Source organism: Eumetopias jubatus, unplaced genomic scaffold (assembly GCF_037043125.1).
Source record: "Eumetopias jubatus isolate StellerSeaLion01/CBP00866 unplaced genomic scaffold, mEumJub1_p1.0 scaffold_4, whole genome shotgun sequence".
Taxonomy (NCBI): Eukaryota; Metazoa; Chordata; class Mammalia; order Carnivora; family Otariidae; genus Eumetopias; species Eumetopias jubatus.
The window spans coordinates 88,797,365-88,822,303 of record NW_028274810.1 but is presented as its reverse complement, the minus strand read 5'-3'; the positions used below and the strand labels follow the sequence as shown (position 1 = coordinate 88,822,303).

Genomic DNA, 24,939 nt, shown 5'->3' with positions numbered 1-24,939 from the left:
CGTCCCGCGTCGGCGTGGGACGCGCCGCTGCCCGCAGGACCCGGGCGGGGGTGGGCCCGGTAACCCCCGGCCCCGCTCCCGCCCTAGCGCCGGCCCACCCTCACCTCCGAGTCTCCCCCGGCCGGGACCGAAACCTCTCAGTCGGGAGATGATGAACCCAACTTCTTGGAACGCTTTGTCAACGAGCATTTCGCTTCCCGCTGGCATGAAACTCTAACTTTAATTTTCGACGCGATCTTAATTTTTTTTTTTTTTTTTTTTTTTTTTAGAAAGCAGACATTCCGGGGCTTCCGGGAAAGACTTGGGTTTTCCTGTCTTAGGTATTTTACCACCATCTGGGTTTCTTGTTTCTCAAACTCGGAGTGGTTTGTATGATGCAACATTTTGGCTGCTCCCTTCGGTGTTGCTGCCTCGGGAAAGATTGTGTGTGCCCTTTTGTTTTGAAAGAAAAACTGATGAGGGAAAGAATTCATAACTTGCTTGGGCTTTAAAGGGTTGATTTTCCCCTCTGGTCTCTTTCCTGGAACTATCTTATTTGCTTACAGATTATACCCTTATCTCTTTCCTATTTTAATATTTTTCTTTTTAGCAAAGGAGAAGTTATGAACATCTGGCTCCAGCTGCCTCCCTCAAAACCTCAAAATCCTTGAGATTCTCATAGTCACTTACGCAGGCTTATTCAGAGCTAGGCTCTGAATTGGAAAGTTAACAGGAATCTAGAACAATTTCGTTCTTTTTTTCCCTGAGTTTTTATTTTAAAGAAGGGAAGATACTGAAGGGTGTGTTTGAGAGATGGTAGAGAAGACATGATCAGAACAATGTTTGTTTTAGGATTTTCTTTCAGCTCTCGGTGTTAGAAATATTTTGGTGTTAGAAACATTTTGGATCGGGGAACTGGAACAGCAGACAGGTATAGAACCCCCAGAATATCTTCAAAGATTCTGTTTGGGTGACAGATACAGTACTGGGAAGTGCAGAGGATGTAGGAGGGAAACTGAAATAAGAGAAAGTAAGATGGGTGGAAGGCAGAAGGGTGGGTCACAGATCGGTGTTCAAAAAATTTTATTGAATTAGGAATAGGAAGGAATTTCCATAAACTCAAAAACAGTGTATCTACTAAAGTTCTAAAAAAAAAAAACCCACAATACTTAATGGTGAAACTTTAGAAGTAGCATTAAATTTAGACTCAGATAAGGATACTATCAGTAATGGTTTCTTTTCCGCCTTGTACTGGAGGTCCTAGCCAATACAACAAGACAAGAAAAAGAAATCAAGTGTATGAATTAGAGAGGAAGAGATCAATGCTTAATGCTCTGCCTACTATTAATTTAACCCTTCAATTAGAAGGAGAGGGGCATGGTGCATTGTTTCTCAAACTTGAGTGATTGTATACTGCTTCCCAGTTTTCCATATTTGTGTTGGGCATGTATTATTATTTACTAAATACATCTCGTAGTAATACCCGAAACTGATTAGGTGTGGTGATTATATTTCTCCTGTGCCTAACTATTAAAGTAAAAAATGTTGTGATCCACCTAAAAGCATGCTGCTTACCACTCATTGTAAGCCTTTCTGACGGGGCTTGGTGGCAGAGACCCAGGGTTCAAGTCTCAATTCTGTACTCAATGGGCAAGTTGTTTTCCCTTTCTGAGACTTATTTTCTTCATTTGTGAAATAAGAGGTGAAATGTTTTTTGCTGCCCTGTGATTCTGCTTAGGTAAAACATTGTACTGATATAAACCAGGAGATTGTTTCAAAGGAGCAAAAAAAAGGTCCAGGTAAATTGTTGTAAAGAGTATTCTTTTTTTTTTTTTTTTTTTTTGTTAAAGAGTATTCTGAATTTCTTCTCAAAACCTATATATGGGAAATGCAAATGGGGGAAGATACCCTGGTAAATATAGTTATTTTGAAAGCACTGAGGGGGCAGAGGCCATGGTTGTTCAGCATGGTATGTTAAACAGTGTTAATTATTCTGCCAAGAGGTATCTGAGTGTGTAGCCAAAAACTGTTATATATACTTAAAGCATATGAGTGAAAAGGATATTGAGCTTCCCTGTTTAGGTAGCTTTAAATTTAAGAGAAATAGACCAGGACCTTACTAACTAGTGTGACTGGACTCACAGCTACGTTGCCTTCCTGGTGAGTGTTGTTTTTGGAGTTCTCTGCCCCTGAGGCCAGTGGCTCCCCATCACCTGGATAAGTGCAGTTCTCCATTTGTGTTTGTTTACCCCAATACCCAGAGGGTAGGGCACCCTCCCAATAGTAAAAGCAGCTTACAAAGGCCGTCATCCTCAACAGTGGGAATGCCTTCTTCCCCCACCAAGGGGGGCCTGGTAGGTGTATATATTTTGATATACCAGCTCTAGTTGGGAACCACTGACCAATAGGGTGAAATTCAGAGCCTTTAGCAAGGGCATAAGCTTCTTTATGATTTGAATGTAATTAAAATTTCTGGTCCACTTTGTTCACTTACTAGTTGTGTGTCCCAGGACACAATACTTAAACCTCTCCGTGCCTCATCTGTACAGTTAGGATATTAATAGACCAAGCTCATAGAAATAAGTTAGTTGGTATGTGGAGCATGTAATAAGATTAGAAAAGTTTCTGATACACAGAAAATAGATACTAAGTGTGTGTCATTTTGTGTGTACATATTTATATGCATATCTCCCCTTCTAGATAGACAGTTCCTTGAAGGTAAAGTCTGTATATTCTTCTAAGTGCCTGGAAAATAAGAGGGTACCAAATGTTTAAAATGAGATTTGTTTCCTTTTTTCTTAGCACTTTGCTGTTTATATATATGTCTGACATGCTTTGGAATTGGGAACTACTTACTTAGGTCCTCATAGTCTGAGTCTCAAACCTTGGTCCTTTGCCTCTAAAACCCCATGTGGTTTTATCTACCTACTTTACCCTCCCTCTAGTTTGTGGTACTTCTAGTCTTTTCTGGTACCTGCCATATTTTCCATCAATATTTCTTCTTGGCCGTGTTTAGAATTTGGGAACCAAGATTTCTCTACTAAGTAAAAATATTAATTATTGAACCACACAATGAGAGAAATTGAAAATGACTGATGTTCGTTTTTTTCTCTGGCTTGTATAAACCCAACTTCTGTTGACACTGCTGACTCCCCAGCCCCTCCTAGTAGCTTTGGTATGATGCGATGGTATTTCTGATCTTAGCATAGAAGGAATCCCTTTGTAGAGTTTACTTTTATGGGCTGGAATTTATTTATTTAACGATTTATTTATTTGAGAGAGAGACAGGGAGAGGGACGGGGGAGAGGGAAAAAAAGAGAAGCTGACTGCCTGCTGAGAGCAGAGCCCTACTTGGGACTCCATCCCATGACCCTAAGGTCACCACTCCAGCCAAAACCAAAAAGTGGGGATGCTCAACTGACTGAGCCACCCAGGCGCCCTTTATGGGCTGGAATTTAAACTTGTTGGTGCATGATTTTGAACCAGGACAATCCCTGTTGGCAGTGGTCACTAAACTGCTGGGATTGGGGTGGTGGTTGTAAAAAATTAGTCTGGTGCAGGGTGGCATAACACACAAGAATAACTGTTTCTTTTGAGATATTTGGCAGGATTTCCAGTGTGCATGGGCCCTGGAGCCAGACTGCTTGGCTTGACTCTGGCTTCAAGTAGTGTGTCAGGCAAGTTTCCTAAGTTCTTAGCGCCTCAAATTCCTGACCTCTAATTTCAGGATAATAATAATAACAACAATTTTATAGGGTTGCTGAAGGGATTAGCTGCTAATCTGTATGTATTAATTAGGGTAGTCTGAAGTGCTTTAATAAATAATTCATCCCAAACAATGATTCAAACAAGATGGAAGTTTATTTCCTTTTTCACTTAGCAGTCCAGGGAGAGTGTTTTATTTATTTTTATTTATTTTTATTTTTTAAAGATTTCATTGATTTATTTGACAGAGAGACACAGTGAGAGAGGGAACACAAGCAGGGGGAGTGGGAGAGGGAGAAGCAGGCTTCCTGCGGAGCAGGGAGCCTGATGCGGGGCTTGATCCCAGGACTCTGGGATCATGACCTGAGCTGAAGGCAGACGCTTAACGACTGAGCCCCCCAGGCGCCCCCCAGGGAGAGTGTTTTAGACATTGGGGTGGCATTCTTTCTTAGTCATACAGGGACCAAAGTGTTAACAACTTGTTTTTCCAGCAATCTCCAGAGCATTGAACTCCCCTAAGCTGTCAAAGCTGGTGGCTGGGAAGTTGTTTATAGCCAGTGGGAGGTGGAGTATATGTAGGAGGCACATGTCTCTTAAGGGCCCTAACCCAGAAGTTATGCCTGTCACTTCCTTTCTCATTCGACTGGGGAGAACTTGATCACATGGCTTCTTCTAATTGCAAGGAAGGCTGGGAAATGTGATCTAGCCATACACCATTCTATGGAAAGCATTAGGAATAGGGCTTGGCACACAGTAAAGACTTATTTTTTTGTTGATGACAATATATTATTCTTTTTTTTTTTAATGACAGTATATTACTCTTTTTTTTAAATATTTTATTTATTTATTTGATAGAGACACAGCGAGAGAGGGAACACAAGCAGGCGGAGTGGGAAAGGGAGAAGCAGGCTTCCCGCAGAGCAGGGAGCCCGATACAGGGCTCGATCCCAGGACTCTGGGATCATGACCTGAGCCGAAGGCAGATGCTTAATGACTGAGCCACCCAGGTGCCCCGACAGTATATTATTCTTAAATGTAGGCTTCATTAATAGCATTCAGGGGATTCTGTATAAATCCTTGAAATTACATAAAAAATCCTATGTGAGTCTTTTTTTTTTCTGGGGATTCCTGACACAGGTTTAAGAACCATTGCTCTTAAAAAAGTAAATGGTGGAGTTCTGATTGTCAAGCATAATTCATATAAGCGAGGTGTAAAAGAAGGGTTTGGGCTAGATCATCATTAAGATCACTTCCATCTGATTATCTGTGACTTAAAGCATTTATTGGAGTGAATTAAGTGCCCAGTACTGAACTAGGTACTATGGAAGTTATAAGAAATTATTAAACATTTCCTATACTTACGTTTATAAATTTTATTGGAAAGAAAACAACAACACAAGATGATACATGCTTAAGGAGTCAAGTGTAATTCATATAAAGCTAAGAGATGGGGGAAAGATGGAAGTAGATTTGGACTTGACCTTAAAAAAGTGGGTAGAATAGGTGGATTGGGAATAGCCAAGAATGGGAGTGTTAGTTTTTTTTTTTTTAATATTTATTTGACACAGAGAGAGGGAGGGAGAGAGGGGAATGTTAGTTTTGACATTACTTGTAAACTCATTATTCGGGAAATAGTAGATAGAATGATACTTTTGAAAGAAGGAGCCAGGAGTGATTCAAATCCATCGTGCCAAGGAGACAAGTTATTTAAAAGTTGAGGATGAGACTTTTCAAACCTTACTTAGGTTTTTGCTCAGACATACAATTTTCCCAGCCTCGTTTGTTCTCCTAACACTTCCCTATGTTTTGGATTACTGTCTACTCAACAGCTTCTCCATGGCATTTGGGAGGGTGCAGTTGGATCACAGAGAAGGGCAAACTGTCAGCTATTTTGCCAGTATAAAGTGAGTTCTGTATATTTTGTATCAAGGGCAGCTTTCAACCTCCTTTTTTAACACAAATGAAATACATTTTCTATAGGAAGTGATGCTGGGAGCTTTGTTCTTAAAATTGAACAAAACAAATTCAACATTAAGACAATGTTACCTTGGCTCTAATTGGTTTGACATTCCTTTGAGGTTTCCAGAGAGGAAAATTCAGGAGATAAAAATGAATGTAAAATATGACGTTAGTGGGAACTCTGTTCTTTCTACGTGTCTCACCTATTCCTGAAGTCCTCCCAGTGCTACTCTTTGTAAGGGCCAAGGTCACGATTTTGGTTAACTGTAAAATTCTGAGGGAAAGGGACCCCGGATGGGGGCTGCTGAGGTAGGGGACTGAATCAATGCAAAGCCTAACACAATATGAATAGTGATAGGAAAGAGGCAGTGGGGAGGACCTGGCTGTCCCTGAAAATTACAGTTGGTTTGAAAGGATGCTCACAGAGATGCTGAGAAGCCAGTAAAAGGATGCTGAGCAAGACTTTCCCACTTCCTGTTTCATTAGTACTGTGAATCCTTAGCGTCAGGTGTCTCCTGGATAGGGAATTAGTGAGTCCATAAAAGGGAAATGTGTTAGGCCGGCTGGGAAGTGTGATTAAAGCATTAATTAGGATTTAGATCAGGTAGGGGTAAGTTAAGATGAGTTTACCCATTTTAGAGACTCTTGTAGAGAATGGAAAGGGAAATTTCTGAAGGAAGATTACATCATTACAAACCTTCCAAGTATGAATTAACAGGAATCTAAATTTAATTCAGGGTATCGGTTTGTGAGTTCTCTTGGAACTTTTAATCCTGTCTTCTTTTTTTGGACTTGGCTTTTATCCCTCAGTGCTCAGTACTTGGTATTGGTATAAGGAATATCAATTAGCCTTGTTTGGTTTCTGTTTTTTCTTCCATTTATTCATTTATTTACTTTATTATTTTATTTTATTTTTTTAAAGATTTTATTTATTTGACAGAGAGAGAGTACAAGCAGGGGGAGTGGCAGGCAGAGGGAGAGGGAGAAGCAGGCTCCTGACCCTGGGATCATGACCTGAGCCAAAGGCAGATGCTTAACCATCTGAGCCACCCAGGTGCCCCTCCCCCCCCTTTTTTTTAAAGATTTTATTTATTTATTCATGAGAGACAGACAGAGAGAGAGGCAGAGGGAGAAGCAGGCTCCCAAGGAGCAGGGAGCCGATGCGGGACTCGATCCCAAGACCCTGGGATCATGACCTGAGCCGAAGGCAGACGCTTAACCATCTGAGCCACCCAGGCGCCCGCCCCTCCCCTTTATTTAAAACCAGAATACTCTATTAGTCTAAATTTATGGAAGTAACAACTTAATGTAGATAAGTAAGACTGTATGTGAAAGTCTCCTGATACATATATGTGATATTTATGTGGTATTTAAAGTATGTGGGATCCAGGTCTACAGGTAGACTAAGAGTATCTTAAATTCTAATGGTTAATGGTTACTTTGAAGAAGTAACAATATTAGAGTCTTAAACTTTAATGGTTTAATGGTTACTTTGAAGAAGTAACAATATTAGAACCAGGGCCAGATATTGACCTGAGTTTATCGTGCATATATTTTGTTTCATAGATTTTTGTTTTGCCTTTTTTTCTTAAGAGGCATGTTTTTTTGTTTTTTTAGGATTTCACTTTTTTTTTTTTTTTTTTTTTAAGAGGGAGAGAGAGGTGGGTAGGGGCAGAGGGAGAGGAGAGAGAGAATCTTAAACAGGCTGGGCTCGATCTCACAACCCTGGAATCATGACCTGAGCCAAAATCAAGAGTCAGCTGCCTAACCGACTGAGCCACCCAGGCACCCTTAAAGGTTTCACTTTTTAAAGTAATCTCTGCATCCAATGTGGGGCTCGAACCCAGAACCCTGAGATCAAGAGTCACATGCTCCACCAACTGAACCAGCCAAGAAGCCAGGCAAAAGGAAGCCCCTTTTTTCTTTTCTTTTTTCTTTTCTTTTCTTTCTTTTTTTCCTTCTTTTTGCTTTTCTTGAAGCTGAAATACAGTGTGGCTCTAAGGAGCATACCCCCCCTTTTTCTTTTTGTGATAAAATTATTCCAACTTGACATGTGCAATAACTCATTCTTATGAAAAGGATTTCGTTCTCATTATAATAAAGTTGTAAACATGTCAGTCGTCTGTAATAATTGAAGTATTGGATTTTCCCACCACATCGCATAGCTAATTATTTCTATCTGTGAGAGAAGAAAGAAAGAGAATCTGAGCAAACACTGGAGACTAGAAAAGCTGAAGTCATTAAGAACTTGTAAGGATATGTGAGTTCTTCGCTTGTTTTGCTCTGCTAACAACTAGTTCCTTTATTTTGGAGGTGGAGACTGGGTGGTAGGTGACCAGAGGGAAAGTTCATTGAAAACTGAAGACAAACTGAAGTGGGCTGTTGCGCTGCTAAGGAAGCTGCCACTGCGGTAGCCATGACGGCCGCTGGACTAACAGGCTAATGGGAGAAAAAGAAGGTTCAGACTTAGGAAATGAAATTTTGGCCTTGAACATAGAAATGTTCGAGATGGAATTGAAATATTTTCAAAGAAATAAACTTCGAAGAGTGTGCAGTTTTCTGTTACTTGATGTTCTAAATTGCAGCATATTTTAGTTAACACAGAGATCCCGAGTTTTGGCTTAGAAATGTTGAAGGCTTGTCGATTCTTCACTGAATGGTGGAAAAACTGTTGCTAGCTATCGGTAACACAAACTTTGTTTACATTTTGTAATTGTCAGCAGGACCCTTGGTTACAATATTCGGTTTTTTAGTCACTTAGCATAAGTAGTATCTAACTTTGGTCTACTTTTGTTTAAATATTGGCCCCAAATTTGGAAAGTACTGTCATTTCCTTTCTGCTTCCTAGTATATTCATTTTATATGTAATGGGCCTTTTAAAAAAACACGTTTCCCCCCCCCCCAATTATAACAAAGCATATGCATTTATTGTAGACAACCTAGAAAACACACATAAAATAAAATTACTTATAACTCCTCCTTTGGAAATGGCTGCTATTTCTATTTTGTTGTATGTCATAGTCTTTTCTATAAACTTGCATGAATTATTGATGAGAGTATAATATTTTAATGTTCTTCATGACAGCAAAATACTTGGAATGAAAAATGAAGCCCAGTCTAGTATGTAACATGTACTGAGTTGTGAGTTGGTTTAAAGGAAATATACTTTATTTCATTTTTTTCAGAGAAACTCAGATTGTATCTGGATTTATCTTCCTAATGGCACTAAAAGAGCATTTACTCTGTTTGATCTTTGCTGGAAGAAAGCAAGCTTTTTTTTTGTTGTGAAATTTGCCAACACCTAGAATTGCTCATAGAATAGATATTGATTAAATGGTTTGAGGTAGGCTGTTCTTTTACGCTCTTTAGGAGAAATCTGTTCTGAAAATCCAAATGATTTTTTAGTATTAATTTTCTCCTTCAATCTTATAGTAGGTTAGAGGATATAAGGTACAATCTTTATCTAGAAATGGTCCAGCACAGTTTAGGGATATTATTAATAGAAGCAAATGTTAATTGAATACATTCCATGCAGTAAGTGCTGGAGAGATAAAGAAATAAGAGCAAGTCTCTAGTCTTGAAGGAGCTCACTGTATAGCCTAATGGACAGTCAGCAGGTGAGTAAATGAGCCATGGTTGATGGCTTTTTCCTGTATAGTATAGTAACTTTTTGTCTTGTGCTTTTTAAAATCCAGTTAAGGGGCACCTGGGTGGCTCAGTCGGTTGCGCGTCTGACTCTTGATTTCGGCTCAGGTCATGATCTCAGGGTGGTGAGATTGAGCCCTGAGTCGGGCTCTGTGTGGGGCGTGGAGCCTACCTAAGATTCTTCTCTCTCCCTCTCCCTCTGCCCCCCACCAAAAACAACAAAAAAATTCCAGTTGAATTAAGACCTTAAGAAATGATTTATGTGACAAACTAAATGAACTAATTGACTTAGAGATGAGTGAAATGTTTATGTTGTATGCTGACAGATGAAGTGTAGTTAGTATTATGGAGTCTAAGTATGGTGTATATTATCAGTTGTTTAAAAAAACTTGTATCTTTTCCCTCAATAATTTAGTTATTATTAATATTCTGTAATTTTAATCTGTCTAAAATAAAACTGATACTTCTCGCCTCAAATGTTAAGTGGATCCTACTTTCTCTAGTTTATTGAATTAGATACAACAACTTGATCTGGCAGTCAGAATCTTCCAGATCATGACCCAGCTATGTTCCCGGGCTTATCTCCCATAGCAGCTGCAAATTTACCTCATATTCTAGCTAGACTCATCCTGAACATGCCCTGTACTTCTCTGCCTTCATGTAAGATTTTTCCTGGTGTTTCCTTCATTTGAAATATCTTTGACTGCTCCAGCGCCTCTCCCACCTCCAATTTCTGCCTACCAGAATAATTATTCTTTTTTCTTTCAGTCATTGAACAGATATTGAGGTAGTGTTGTGGTGGCTTGGCTACAACGAGGAACAGCCTGGAGTTCATATTCAGGTGGCAGAGGCAAACGATAAATGCATGTCTGCTAGTGATAAGGGCTATGAAGAAAACTGAAGTGTAGGGTAAGGAGCATGGGGAATGGTAGGAGGTGCTGTTTTTGACTTAACAGGACATTTGGATAACATTGCAGAGGATAGCACATAAGGAGGCATGGTCAGAAGCAGAGAGACCAATTAGGTGTCTATTTAGTAATTCAGGCAAGAGATGGTGGCTTGGGCTAAGGTGTGAAGTAGTCTGAGTCTAGATATATTTCTAAGATGGAGATAACAGAATTTCCTGATGTGGAATATGAGAGAAAGAGGGGTCAAAGATAATTCTGAGATTTTCGTTCTGAAGAAATTATAGAATGGTGAGGTTGCTATTAATTGAGATGGGGAAGGCTGTGGAGAGCTGGTTCTGACGGGGAGGAGATCAGGAGTTGATGTTACATTGAGTATGTTAAGACCTTATGTAATCTCTTGTCTAGTGGGAGAGGCTTATGTTAAAGAAATACACAAATAAAGACTGTATGTAATTACATTAAGGACAAGAACAGGGCTTCTTGAGAAGGAATGACAGGAAATCCGATTAAATGAAAGCTGAGTGAGGTGTTCTCTGAGAAATGACATTTGGATGAATGGTGATTAGGAGAAGAATGGGGAGGAGAGGATTCCAGGCTGGAGGAATTGCTACATGTAAAGGCTGGAAATATTCAACAAATACTTTTGTTTGAGGGTATGCCTGGAATGGAGAGAACAAAATTGAGGTCCAGAGTGAGATATAGATGGGCCACATCATGGAGGTCTTTGTAAGTCATGTGGATTTTATCCTTAGTAAAAAGAGCAGTTCTCAAAATGGTTTAAGCAAGCGAGTGCCATGGTTTGATGTGCACTTTAAGATGAGTAGTCTGGCTGCTCCCCGGAAAGGGAACTGGAGAGGAAAGGCAAGAGTGGAAACAAGGCAAACTATATGGAGGCCATTGTAGTTGAGAAAGAGATGATGGTGGTTTGGATTAGGGTGGTGATGGGGAGAAGAGAATGAATTTGAGATAAATTTTGAAGGTGGAGTCAATAGGAAGATACTGAAGGAGATGTGAGTTTCTAATCAGATTCACTGGTTGGTAGCAGTGCCTTTTATTGAGATGGAGGAGGAGCAGACAGTGTTCAGGTTTTGACTTGATGAGTTTCAGATGACTGAGAAGTCAAGTGGTGATGTCTAGTAGAAAAGCTGGATATACAGATCTGATGTTCAGCCTTGATACGTATGTATGATATTTATGTGGTATTTAAAGTGTGTGAGATCATGCAGTGGATGAATGAAGAGTAGCAGGGAAAATGCCCAGGACCAAGCTCTGAGGAACTCTCAACACTTAACGGGTGCAGTGTTAGAGGAGAAACTGAAGGAGAGCGGGGAGCTGCAGTAGGCAGCGTGGGAAAGAGGAGGTCTGTAGGAGTGAAGTACCAAAGGAGCCAGGAGAGGCTTTTAAGAAGGGAGTGGCCATTTGTGTGGAGTAAAGATGAGTGTCTATTTGATTTATCGGCCTGGAAGTCATTGGTAACACTGTAGCACTCTTGGTGGAATCCTGGTGGCGATGCCGGAGTGGCGTAGGCCAGAGTGGTGTAGGTGCAAGAGTGAGTGGAAGCAAGAGTAGGGGCAGCGTGTGAAGCCAGCTCTAATGAGAAACTTGGCCATGTAGAAGGGACAGGTTGGTAGCCAGAAGGGGAAACATTTTAGGGGGAGGCATTTTTAAAAATTATGAGCTGAAAGAGCTACAGTGTTGGAAGGAACACTACACCATCCTGTTAGAGGGGAAAATATTTCCCATGGGAGTTGTCATAATTCACTGGGATGCCTTTTTCACTCGGAGGAAGGTTTGTTTTGTGTATATTTAGAGTAGATGTGCTTATTACCACTGACATTTTTCTGTTGCGTTTCCCAAATGCATGAGATAGAATGAATATATAGAAGAGTATTTCATACTTAACTGAAATAATATAAACATTAATGGGGTGCTTTCTATGTGCCAGGCCCTGTGTTAACTGCATTACATGTCTTAACTCAGTAAAATGTATGCTGAGGGAATATACAGAAGCTTTTTTCTCCCTTGCACAGGGTTGATTCCAGAGAAGGCTGGTGGGAAAAGAAGACATAAAATGTCATATGCTTGGGGAAAAGCAAATGCTTATTAAATTCACAGAAATCTTTGTACAAGAAGCCAGAGAAATAGAATATGATGCAGATCGCTGGGCTCAGTTCATTTTGATTTAGTGCCTCAAGACGGTAATTTTAGATTGAAATGAAGATTTACTTTTTTTTCTTGCACAATAGAAAAGAGCAAAGGGAAAGTCCACGATTGTGTCCTGTCCCTGAGTGTGTGGCTTGACAGCCAGTGGGATGAAGAGTTGCAGTCACTGTCTTGATGACTCAGCAGAGACTCCTGTGCTAGATCATAGTGCTACCTTGGTATTGATCGGAAAGGTTCTTTCTATCCTCGGTAGTATTTGGGATTCGAGATCCCAAAGTCAGAGCCAGGGGATGACTGTTGACTTCAAGTATCCTTTGTATTCCCTCTGTAGGCACTAAATAGTCTGTTTCAGAGTTGAGGATGGTTAGAATTAATATTTCAAGTAGGCAGTTGAGTTGCATTTGGAAGACTGGATCTTTGTGTTACATTGTCACGCTGTAGTGGTTAAGAGCATGGACTGTTTCAATACCGGTACTACCTTTCGCTAGCTGCCTTAGGGTCTTCACTAGGGTAATGGTCTACTTCTTGGGCTTTTGTAAAGATTAAAAGAGCTAATACAAGAAAAAAAAACTTAAGGTCTAGCATATAGTAAGCATTGTTGGCTTATTATTATTCCATGGGCCTCTGGAATGCTGAGTTAAGACTGTATCGGCTCATGGTTAGCTTATTTTATTTTATTTTTATTTTAAAAAGAATTTATTTATTTGAGAGAGAGAGCAACAGAGATAGAGAGCATGAGCTGGGAGGAGAGGCAGAAGTAGGCTCCCCACTCAGCAGGGAGCCTGACGCAGGGCTCGATCCCACGACTGAGCGAAGGCAGATGCACCCAGGTGCCTCTCATGGCTAGTTTATATGTTCAATATATGTGGTTTCAATCTCCAGGATGTTACTAAGAGAAGCATCTGCCAGGCTGCCACTACAAATAAATAGGTGGGGGCACTTACCCTTCTTTATCGGAAGAGCATATTTAGTGTAAAAAAAAAAAATCCAAGATTAGACTCAAATTTATTCCTGAATTAAGTGAACCATGATTGTGTTGACACTTTCTAGATAACTAAAGGACATTCAGATTGGACTCTGCCATCTTAAACTCTGCCTCAGCAGCTCTTTCTGGACTAGTAGCTCAAGCTTAAGAGTCTATTATTAGTAAGAGTGGTTTTCTTTTTTCTTCCTTTCTTTCTTTTTTAGAGCATAAAGAAGTAAAGAGGAGTAATCTGTGGCTTATTGGATCTAGTGGTTCTGTGGAAGTACTTTTTGAATTATGGATTTGGCATAATAGCTTCTTGTGCTACTACATTTTACTGTTCCTTGATTTTTGTGGTATTATAAAGTTGAGCTGGTCATATATTAACTGACATTTATGTAATGCTTTACGGGAAATACAGACATGTTTAGGAGAGATCAGGTTCTTTCTACTTAATTTGTAGCAGAAGAAATTGAGCTAGTGTAGATTGACAGGTTTTATGCTTAGTAATTTTTAAGGGATTAGAGTAGAGAGAGTTGAAGTCTCCTAATTCTTAATTTATTTCTAGACCCTGAGATTGTTGTTGTTTTAAATTTTTACTTTATACCACAATGGGATGATAAGCGAACGTTAAAACTTTAGCATGGCTATAATTGATAAGTGATGTAGGGCTCTTAAACTGATTTTTTTTTAAAGATTTTATTTATTTATTCATGAGAGACAGAGACAGAGAGAGAGAGAGAGAGGCAGAGGGAGAAGCAGGCTCCCAAGGAGCAGGGAGCCCGATGCGGGACTCGATCCCAGGACTCTGGGATCCTGACCTGAGCCAAAGGCAGACGCTTAACCATCTGAGCCACCCAGGCTCCCGATCTTAAACTGATTTTAAAACACTTCATTTTATGATAATGTTTTAAGCTTTTTTTCTAAAAGATTTTATTTATTTATTTGACAGAGAGAGACACAGTGAGAGAGGGAACACAAGCAGGGGGAGTGGGAGAGGGAGAAGCAGGCTTCCCATGGAGCAGGCATTGGGCTCAATCCAAGGACCCCGGGATCATGACCTGAGCCGAAGGCAGATGCTTAACAGTTGAGCCACCCAGGCACCCCGTGTTTTAAGCTTCTTGAAACTATTTAATTTATTCCTGTATAAAATAGAGTACACTGATACATGAAAATAGAGTTAAGTTTTTGTTTTTCTGTTAAAGTCAGAATAAGAGTTATAAAATAGGGCCGCTTATTTATATATAATATAATATATATAATATATAATATATTATAATATATATAATATAACAGTATTGCAAGCTTACTCTCTCTGGTCCAGGCACAGTGTGCCAAGCCCTTTACATGTTAGCTAATTTAATCCTCCTATAAACTCTGAAGGTACTATGGATACTATTTTACATGTGAGGTTTAGAGAGATCATTGCTTGTGTGTGGTCATGGGGCTGGTAAGTAGCAGAACTGGGATTTGTACCAAGGTCTTTGTTATCCAGAGCCTGACTCTTAACCACTAAGAGCTTTTTTATTTGTTTATTATCCTTTCTTTTATTTGAAACTCGAATGTTTATCTAATTGTTTTCACTCTTTGCTGTATTCAGTCACCCTGAAAAATAAAAATAAAAAACTCTGAGAATGTTTAAGGGTATTCCTAAAACATACTAACAATCAGCGACTCCAAATGGTTCGTTAAATGAGTTTGGTTGCTTTCAGTTCTTGCAGTTAGATTTGAAAGGAAACTGTAAAATTTCCATGACCTCACCTCTGTGCATTTTTGAGGCCCGGTTAATTAGTATTTTGTAAAAGTTCTTTAAAGGGTTTATTTATAAACTTGTTAAGGAACTTGACTGGAACATCACATATTTGATTTTAGGATTGTTTTACCATTTTAAGTGTCAAAGCAGTCCGAGTTTAACAGAAATAACATACCAAATTGTTAATATTTTTCTTTGCTTTTTTTTTTTTTTTAACCTCTCCTTTTAGAGGAGCAGGAGCCTACACTAATCTTTGCATTGTTGATAGAAAAAAAAGCAAGGAAGTTTCTTTTTGTGGAGAGAGGAAACGGCTGTTAGTTCGGGACTTTATCCATATTAGGTATAAACTAAATATAGAAGTGTAATCCAGGAGTGAAGTCACATCTATAAAGTTTCTTAAGCAGAGCTAATGAGATCAGCCAGTGCTTTTGGATCTGAGGTTTTTTGTTTGTTTGTTTCTTTTTTTTTTTAACTTTTGGCTCACTTAAAAGGCTACCAAACTGTTTAGTCCTATGGTCTGTCTTCCTTTGTCCTTTAAAGAAAAACCAAACCATTTACAAGGAATCTTTTCTTTAAAACAAACATACACACACAAATTCTTTCTATATAAAGAATAGTTGCTTATCCCCTTTTTGAGGGAGGTTGTAAATATGTTGATTGCTTTAGTTTCTTGATCCTGTTGTCATTTTCCTATCCCCAGTTCTTCTCTCTCTTTTTTTTTTAAGGTGGTTTTATCCTTAAGTCTTTTTCACATGTATTTTTACTGTGAGACTAGACTCTTGTTGTCTTTTGTAAGATTGGTATTTTCTTGGTTTATTCAGTTTTTAAGCATTAAGTCAGATCTCACTGTGGTCAGTTGGTAATAAGACTCTTCTGGGGGGTTGTTCATAGATATTGTAGAACAGAATGAAGGAATAAATCTGTTTCTGGCCAAAGCACATGTTCTCAAATAAGGACTCTTAAAAGCCCCAAAAACATTCTTACTGACAATAACTGTTTTCAGCTTTTGAGCTCCTTTGAGAGCTCTTTGCAAGCATGCAGAGCATTGAGGCACTTAGGAATGTGCTGTGTTTCTGAAGAGAAGAACCATATACCTTTATGGCATATTTTATTATAACTATTTTGGAGTACACCCAACTCTGTAAAAAGTTTATCTTAACATATAATTTCAAGCGTTTTAGTTCATGAAAACAAATGCCTTCCAAGGTTTTAGCACTTTCTCTGAATTTGTTCCTCCCTCAGCAGAGCGAATCCTTCCCACTCTGTCTGGAGCTTTGTGCATTTGCCTATTCTGCCATTCATCTGAATCATTTCTCATCCTCTCTTTGTTTCAGGCCCAAGTGTGAATTCCAGGAGATCAGGGATCAGGGACTATTTTCTTCATCTTTTATATTTTCCACCCAACACAATCTCTTCATATAGTAGAAAGCTCACTAATTGAGTAAATGTCTTTTGGAGTTTTGGGGCACATTGGTATGTGAAGTCTGGGGACGGATGCACGTAAGAGAGTTTTAAGTCTGTTTTTGGTGTTGGGTTCTGTATTGCCTCATAGTAAAATACCAGAGATAAAAATAGTATTCAGTTATTGAACTTGAGACATGTAATTTGGGTTTTATGTCTAGTGCTCACTAGATAGCCATTGATCTAAACTTAATAACAGATGGGTTTAGAGGTCTAGAATCTTCAAATTACATAACTGGAAGACCAGGTTCAAATTGTTGTTCTCATCTGTAAAGTGGGTGTGTTTCTTAGAACTAATGTCCAATCTAGTCCAGATTTATTTTATGTACCAGAGTAGCCTTAGTCTTGGGTATTTTGGGTCCAGACAGAAAATTGAGACTTGTAATTTCAAAGTCAGATCCAGATAATTAAATTCTCATAATTAGATGCAGTTTATTGGAAAACAAATACAAATGGGAGTAATAAAAATTCTCAGTGATAATGAGGGCAGTTTGTCAGAGAAATGAAGAATATTTCAAAAGTGAATTCCTTGATGAGAAATATATTTTATTTTCCAAATGAACTACCTGAAAGATAAAGGAAAGATTTTGTTTGTTGTGTCTAAAATAAGACAGATACAGAACTATTTATTCTAGGTTAGAATTTACTTTTTTCATATTTAAGGCACCTGTGCATTGAAATGGCAAGTAAGAATTTCAGTAATAAATATGCTATCTTGTACTGTTCAGATATTTGAAATTTATTTTAGACCAGCTAAGAAGATAGACAAGAATTCTAATGTTAATTTTTCACAGCTGCAGTACATTGTCGAGTATATTATTAAAAAAAATATTTTGTAATATATTTTAATGAAAAATTTAAGCATAGATAATCCAAAATAAAATACCAGAGAAAAATTCATTCTTTCATATATTTATTGACTGCTAATATTTTATGTTAAAATTCTGTAGCATTTTTATGACTGCAGTTTTTCATTGTTCATTGTTATCATTATTAATCCACTGTTCTCAGTTATTTACAGGTTCAAAATTTACCTATTAAACAGTACTGTAATGTGTGTCTTTATAGCTAATTTTCTGTGCATAACCATATCATGTAATTCGGTTTTTAAAGTTGCTCACATATCTTGTTTATCCTCTGAATTCTTTATTTTTATTTTGTTTACCTAAAGTGTAATCTCTTAAAAAAGAACTTCCTGGAGAATTTAGATTTTTTTTTATAAAGGGAGAAATTGGATTTTTGATCCTATTGCTGAACTCTTAGTGGAATTTCTAGGTCTGGGAACTTGTTGATAAAGAGAAATACCTCTCATCCACTAAAATCAGGTAGCTGCTGTAAACACAGATTGGGGAGGAAGTTTTCTTTCATCCCAGGTCTCTTTCTGAGTCTCATTTATACTACAGCATGTATATTTTTAAACTACCCTTAGGGAAAGTGGCTGCTGGGTTTTGACTTGCATAAGAATTTCACCTCCCCCGCCACACTGTATTTGTCTTTGGCTGATAAAGGAAGACTCTGGAAATTAGTGAATTTATATTTGGTTAGAAGATGTTTAAAAGAATGAGTCTTAGACAATGGAAAAGTTGGAGATACATTTTTTGTATGTGACCAAAGTGAAAATAACTAATTGTAAAGGACACATTTTTTTTTTTTAGTAATATAATTAAGATTTATTTATTTTAGAGAGAACGTGCTGGGGGGAGGGGAGAGGAGCAGACCTCCTGCTGGGTGCATGCTGATGTGGGTCTTGATCTCACAACCCTGAAATGAAATCATGACCTGAGCCGAAATCAAAAGTAATCACCTGAGCCACCCAGGCGCCCTGAGCATATATTTCTTTTATGTTCTTGAGCATAGTTATAATAACTGTTTGAAAGTCCTTACCTGCAAATTACAGAGTTTGGGTCAGCATAAGGTGTATTTCCTTGATTATTTTTTATCTTGAGAATGGGTTGTGTTTTCCTCTCTCTTCCTGTGGGGAATACTTTTGGATTGTATTCTGGATATTGTGAATGACAAGTTGTAGAAACTTTGGATTTTGTTGTTCTTCTGAAGAATATTGATTTTGCTACCCCTTTTTTTTTTTTTTTTTTTTTAAAGCAGATAATTAAGTCAGCTGAACTCAAACTGCAGAACTCTCTCCCCTGTGGTGGTGGCAGCTCAGATTTCAGTTCAGTTCTTTCAGCTGTCTTGCTTGGAGTCTGTACTGTGCATGTGTATTGTCAGGGATCAGCTAGAGATTTGGGCAGAGTTTTATTCAGATTTTAGGGCTTCTGTCTTTGGCTCTCTTTTTTACAGTCTTCTACCTTATTTTCCAGTGGCGATGGTTGCTCTGAATGCTGTTCTTGAAGCCAGTAGAACTCTGAATTTTCCATTGGAGTTTTAGCTGCCCTGCATGGCATGAGGTTAAAAGATAAAAATTGGGGAAACTTGTCCAGCCCAGCGTATTTCCCTTTTTCCAAATGTCAGTTCCCCTTCAACATCTGCCTGCTTTTGTTTACTCTTCAGTGCTGTCAAGTGGTTGCTTTGGTCTAGAAGTTATTCTTGTGATGGGGGCAGAGGGTTGATCTATGGGAACTTTTTGCCATACTAGAAGCCTCAAATTGTTCATTTATTTTTACTTTTTTAAAAAGGTTTTAAAGTAAGTTCTACACCCAGTGTGGGGCCCAAACTCACAACCCTGAGATCAAGAGTCATATATTCAACCAACTGAGCCAGCCAGGTGACCCTCTAATTGTTTTTTTAAAGTTAACTTTATTATTTTAGAATGGTTTCAGATTTATAGGAAAATTGCAAAGATAGTACAGAGAGTTCTCAAACTGATTTTAAATGAAAGAAGTTTTTAAAGATTTTATTTATTTGAGAGAGCGAGCTGCGTGCGTGTGAGCGAGGACATGAGTGGGGAAGGGGGAGAGGGGAGAGGGACAAGCAGACTGCCTGCTGAGTCCCAATTCCGGGACCCCAAGATCATGACCTGAGCCAAAGTCAGATGCTTAACCAACTGATCCACCCAGGTGCCCCTGAATGAAAATATTTCTAAAATATATTAATGGTTGCTTGACTTCTTAAAATGCTGAATTTAACTGCCCATTAATGCCAGCATTCTGATGAACTGGGTAATATGGCAATGGCCTGGGGAACTGTTGAGGTATGGAAGACTATTTTTGCCTTTCCGCTGAGTGGCCTCAGCTGTTACACTTTTTGTATCTAGATCTCTTCTCTGTGTGTGCATGCAAGGGTGTGTGTGTGCGCGCATGCGCTTTATTTCTTCCTTTGCCAGCTTAGCTCTGTTGATGCAGCCCATTTCCTTTACTTTTCTGTTGTAATCTGTTGTAGTTTGGTAAGCCAAACTTGTTCAAGTTTGTTTGGAATAAGAATAAATCATTTCTGAGAGCTTGAATGTTGAGTTGTTGAGTCCAGGTACACAACCTTTAGTACATGGTCTTGGTGTTGCTTGTCCAGAGGCTTTTTCTCTAGACATGTGCTGACCAATATGATAGCCACTAGCCATAGGTGGCTGCTGAGTGTTCGAAATGTGTTTAGTTTGAATTGAGATGTACTATAAAATCTATAGCAGATTTCAAAGATTTAGTACAAAGAATGTAGTTATTTTTCATGTTGATTACATGTTGAAGTTATATTTTAGATATATAGAATTAAATATTTAAATTAATTTCACCTGTTTTTTACTTTTTTAAAACTATGCTACTAGAAAATTTGAAATAACGTTTGTAGATTACATTATATTGATTGTAGTTCAGGTAATTTATCTTACTTGGTAGTAATGTCCATATGAATGAGATGGTGGTTGTACCGTTAAATCATGAGATTAAACAGGTAAGATTTTAGTATCTCTTTCTCACCTTGGTGTAAGAAATTGTAGAAGTGCTTAATAGCATGGGCCTCAGACATCAGACTTCAGTTCTGCTACTCCTCAGTTGTGTGACCTAAGGCAAGTTACTGAAGCTTCTCAAAATCTGTTTCCTTATCTGAAATATGAGGAAAATAGTATCCAACTTCTTATGGTTATTGTGAGAATTAACATATGTAAAACATTTTCATAATAGTGCATATCAAGTGAGAAACTGGATTAAACAGTAGCTGTTAACTTGTTTCTAGGCTACTTTGGTGACGTTTTCATTTGTTGTATTTGATTCCTATAGGGAGTAGAATCAAGGTTGATCCAGACAGAAAGAAGCGTTCTACTTTTGGTTATCTTTTTTTTTTCTTTCTTGTCATTCAGTATTTTTAATTATATATGGCATATAATTTGCTCTGAAGAGATAAGAAACTTTATTTCTCCTTAGGCTTTTGATGGGTGAATGTAAATTAAACATTCCAGCAGAACTTGTTTTTGTTACAGTTCTGTTGTGCTTAGATGGGAGTCTGGTCAGTATATCTGACACTTTATTTTAACAAATGATTCTAGCTGTGACATTTCAGATTTGATTTGAGTATAGATTAGAGCGTTTGTTTTCATTTTCAGCATATGCTTCAAATATGTAACAGAACGAAAGTATTCAATAGAATCTTTCTCGACTGTCATTCATTCCCTACTTTATTTAATAAGCTAGTCATTTTTGAGTGATTACTTTGCATTCACCATTTTTTCAAGCAATATGAAGAATTCTTAAAGAATTTCTGTCATCTTTAAGCAGTTTAGTATCTTGGCAGTGGTTAGGGACAGGAATAAGATTGTCACGTGTAAACATTTTGAACATTTTCTCCTTTTGTAATTTTCTTTTTCTTTTTTTTTTTTTTAAGATTTTATTTATTTAGGGGCGCCTGGGTGGCTCAGTCGTGAAGCGTCTGCCTTCGGCTCAGGTCATGATCCCAGAGTCCTGGGATCGAGCCCCGCATTGGGCTCCCTGCTCCGCGGGAAGCCTGCTTCTCCCTCTCCCACTCCCCCTGCTTGTGTTCCCTCTCTCGCTGTGTCTCTCTCTGTTAAGTAAATAAAATCTTAAAAAAAAAAAAGATTTTATTTATTTATTTATTTGAGAGAGAGAGAATGAGAGACAGAGCACGAGAGGGAAGAGGGTCAGAGGGAGAAGAAGACTCCCTGCTGAGCAGGGAGCCCGATGTGGGACTCAATCCCAGGACTCCAGGATCATGACCTGAGCTGAAAGCAGTTGCTTAACCAACTGAGCCACCCAGGCGCCCTCCTTCTGTAATTTTCTTAATACCCCCTGCCAAAAAAAAAAAAAAAAAGGAGAAGCAAAACAGTACAGAGGTGTATAAAGTTAATACCACTGTCTCCACCTCTCCTAAAGTGTGTCGTGAGGTCAACAATGTCAGTTTTGGTTTGTAGCCTTTCACACTTAAATTTATTTTTAAGCCAAGCTGATAGTTGTACAGTTATCTCTTGAAGGGATTTCTCTGTTTTCCAGCAAAGTATAGGCACACCCCCACCCCCATCTTGAGGCTTTCTTCTACCCAGTTGCTCAAACCAGTAATCCTGGAGTTAATTGATTTCTTTCTTTCCTTCACTTTTGACATGCAAATCCTCACATCCTCACAAGTCTTTAGGATTTTATCCTCCCAATTCAATTTAATCCATGCATTTCTTTCTAACTACGTTGCCTCGAATCCAAGCCACATTCCAAGTCTCCCAATGTACATTCTTTGCCAGCTCTATGTCCCCAGCCTGTTCTCCATGTGGTAGCAAGTGTTATTTATTGTCTTAAAATGGAAGTTGGATTTTGCCCTCATATGCCTCTACCCTTCAGTGGTATCCCATTACCCCATTCTCTGGCATTTCCCCCAAGCTCAATGAAGTCGTGAAATTGTTCTCTACTTAGCAGGTACTTTGTTACTGAGCACTTACCAGATGCTGGGCAGTGTTTTAAGAGATTGTCATATTTACTCATTTAATCTCCTAACTATGAAGTTAGGTAATCCCCATTTTACATATAAGGAAACAGAGTCCCAGAGAGGTTAAGTAGTGTACTGGTATCACACAGTAGGTTAGGTAGACTATCAAACCAGACACTCTGCTTCCACAGTCCTTGTTGCTAACCATTGTATTAGATGATTTCTTTCTGCGCGGTAGGCACTTGGTGAACATTTGTTAAATAAGCAAATAAATGTTCCCACTATAAACATAAAATTCAAACTCCTTAATTTGGTCTAGAAGATCTTTCATGATCTGGCCCCTGCCAATACCATTTCTTCTCATACTCACACTGGCTCCTGCACAGCTGGCTTCTTCTCATTCTGTAGGTCTAAGAGATCCTTTATGACCATCTTATCTACAGTAGGTGCTCCTTATCCTTATTCTTAGTACTTTGTTTCCCTTTTGGCACTTACTACAGTATGTGGTTTTTTGTTGTTGTTGTTGTTGGTTTTTTTTTTTTTTGGTGTCATGATTTTTTAAAAATTTTTTATTGTTATGTTAATCACCATACATTGCATCATTAGTTTTTGATGTAGTGTTCCATGATTCATTGTTTGTGCATAACACCCAGTGCTCTATGCATGTTGTTTTTTTTTTTTTAAGATTTTATTTATTTAAGAGAGAGAGACGGAGATAGCGAGAGAGAGCACAGGTGGGGAGGAGAAGGAGAAGCAGGCTCCCAGCCGAGCAGGGAGCCTGACGCGGGGCTAGGTCACGCCCTGAGCCTAAGGCAGACGCTTAACCCACTGAGCCACCCAGGCACCCCAGTATACATTTTTAACTTGATATATTATCTGTTTGTTCCATACAAATCTAAATTTCAGGAGCCGTCAGGTCTTATCTGACTCATTCACAGTTGTTTCCCCAGTGCCAGCTCCCAGTGCTTGGGAGATAGTAGGTCCTCAGTAAGTATGTGTTGCATGTGGAATAAATATTACCTGGGTTCTGGGCAAGGAGGTGTTCTTTCTGTGAGCTGTCCCATTAATGAGGAAGAGAGCTTATAGCTTGAACATCAGTGGCACATGCTACCCAGCCCACTGAAATCCCAGAGCCAAGTCTAAATCGCAGCCTGTAGAAAATAGAATTAATAGTAAACAAACCAGAGCCCCAGAATGGCTATTATATCTCCTTTAGCTTATATCGAGAACTTTGTTTTTTCTTTCCTTACCATATAAGTGTTTTTATTCTTCCTGCTACTCATAATTGGAGATAAATGGTGAGAATGTTTTGAATACTTATGATTGTGAAAAACAGAAAACTCTACCTCAAATTGTCTTTGACACCTAAGGAAACATATGTAATGAAAGAAGTATGGTAGGAGGTCTGGCTCCCTTCTTTGCGATGCTCTTGGCTCTTGGTGTTGGTTGCAGCCTCTGGCTTCCCTGTCAGGTTGGCCACAGCAGCCACAGGCCTCACATCCAAGGGTTTCCTCGTCTGGTGTCTTTGTCTTAAGAGCAAAGAGCAAAGACGAGGACTGGATCTAATCACCGGGTCTTGCTACTAATCACTGGCAAGAGTAATGGAACTATCATGACTGGCTTAGAATCAGTCAGGATTTATTCCTAGCTTTGGGGATTGGGTTATCATCCTCTGTGTCCCTTGGGGGATGGACAAACAGATGCCTCATCAAAAATGGGAGTTCTATCAGCCATAAAAAGTGGGAGAATGGGTGTTGGGCAGCCAACTCTCAGAGTTTGTTATAAGTGGCTTCTGTGGTTTGTTAGCTCTGTCCCAAATTCACCTGGAGAACTAACTGAATTTTTGAGAAGCATTAATCAGGAAGATTTGACTTGTTTTGTTTTGTTTTGTTTTTCTGTACTGATAACCTGGAGCTCATTCTTTGTAACTCAGAGGCTTTCGTTGTTAGCAATGACTAGAAAGCTAATAAATACTAAGGCACCTGCAGCAGATGAGGTGCTATGGGAGGATAAAAAAAAAATGTATGCCATCTCAGTGAAGTTACAGACTAGCCCAGGAGATACAGTGCAGGGAACAGTAACGATTTAAGAGATCACAAGGCAACTCAATACTAATTGTTAAATAAGTGGCACAGGCTTGCTACTTCTTGAAGTTTGTAAGAGATGCAGAATCTTGAGCCCCACCCCAGATCTACTGAATCAGAAGCTGCATTGATCTTCTGATGATTTGTGTTGACATCTGAGTCTGAGAAGCCAGAGTTCTAAGTCGAGAGGACAGGTAACTGGTTTGGGCCAGAGTGATCTAGAACGGTTTCATAGAGGTGAGGCTTGAGCTTCATTTGAAGGGCAGGTGCAGCAGTGGGTATTTTTGTGGAAGATAATGTGATTTGAGTCACAAAAGTGTCCAGGTTCATGTGGCCTTGTTGTACAGGACAAATGGGAGGGGATAATGGAATCATGGTATAGGATCCTCTAGAACATGGGTAGGAAGTCATCTTGGGAGAGGAGAAGTGAGAACTTTTGCAAAGACCTCATTTTTATAGACTATTGTACCTATTTACAGGCTTTTTATTTTAAGTTAAACTATTGGC

General features: G+C 38.9%; 1 protein-coding gene across 1 annotated transcript in view; it reads left to right on the top strand.

Annotated features, from left to right (window-relative positions):
- CLIC4 (CLIC family member 4) overlaps positions 1–24,939 on the top strand; it is a 73,034-nt gene that overhangs the window by 538 nt on the left and 47,557 nt on the right. The gene's annotated exons all lie outside the window — the stretch shown is intronic.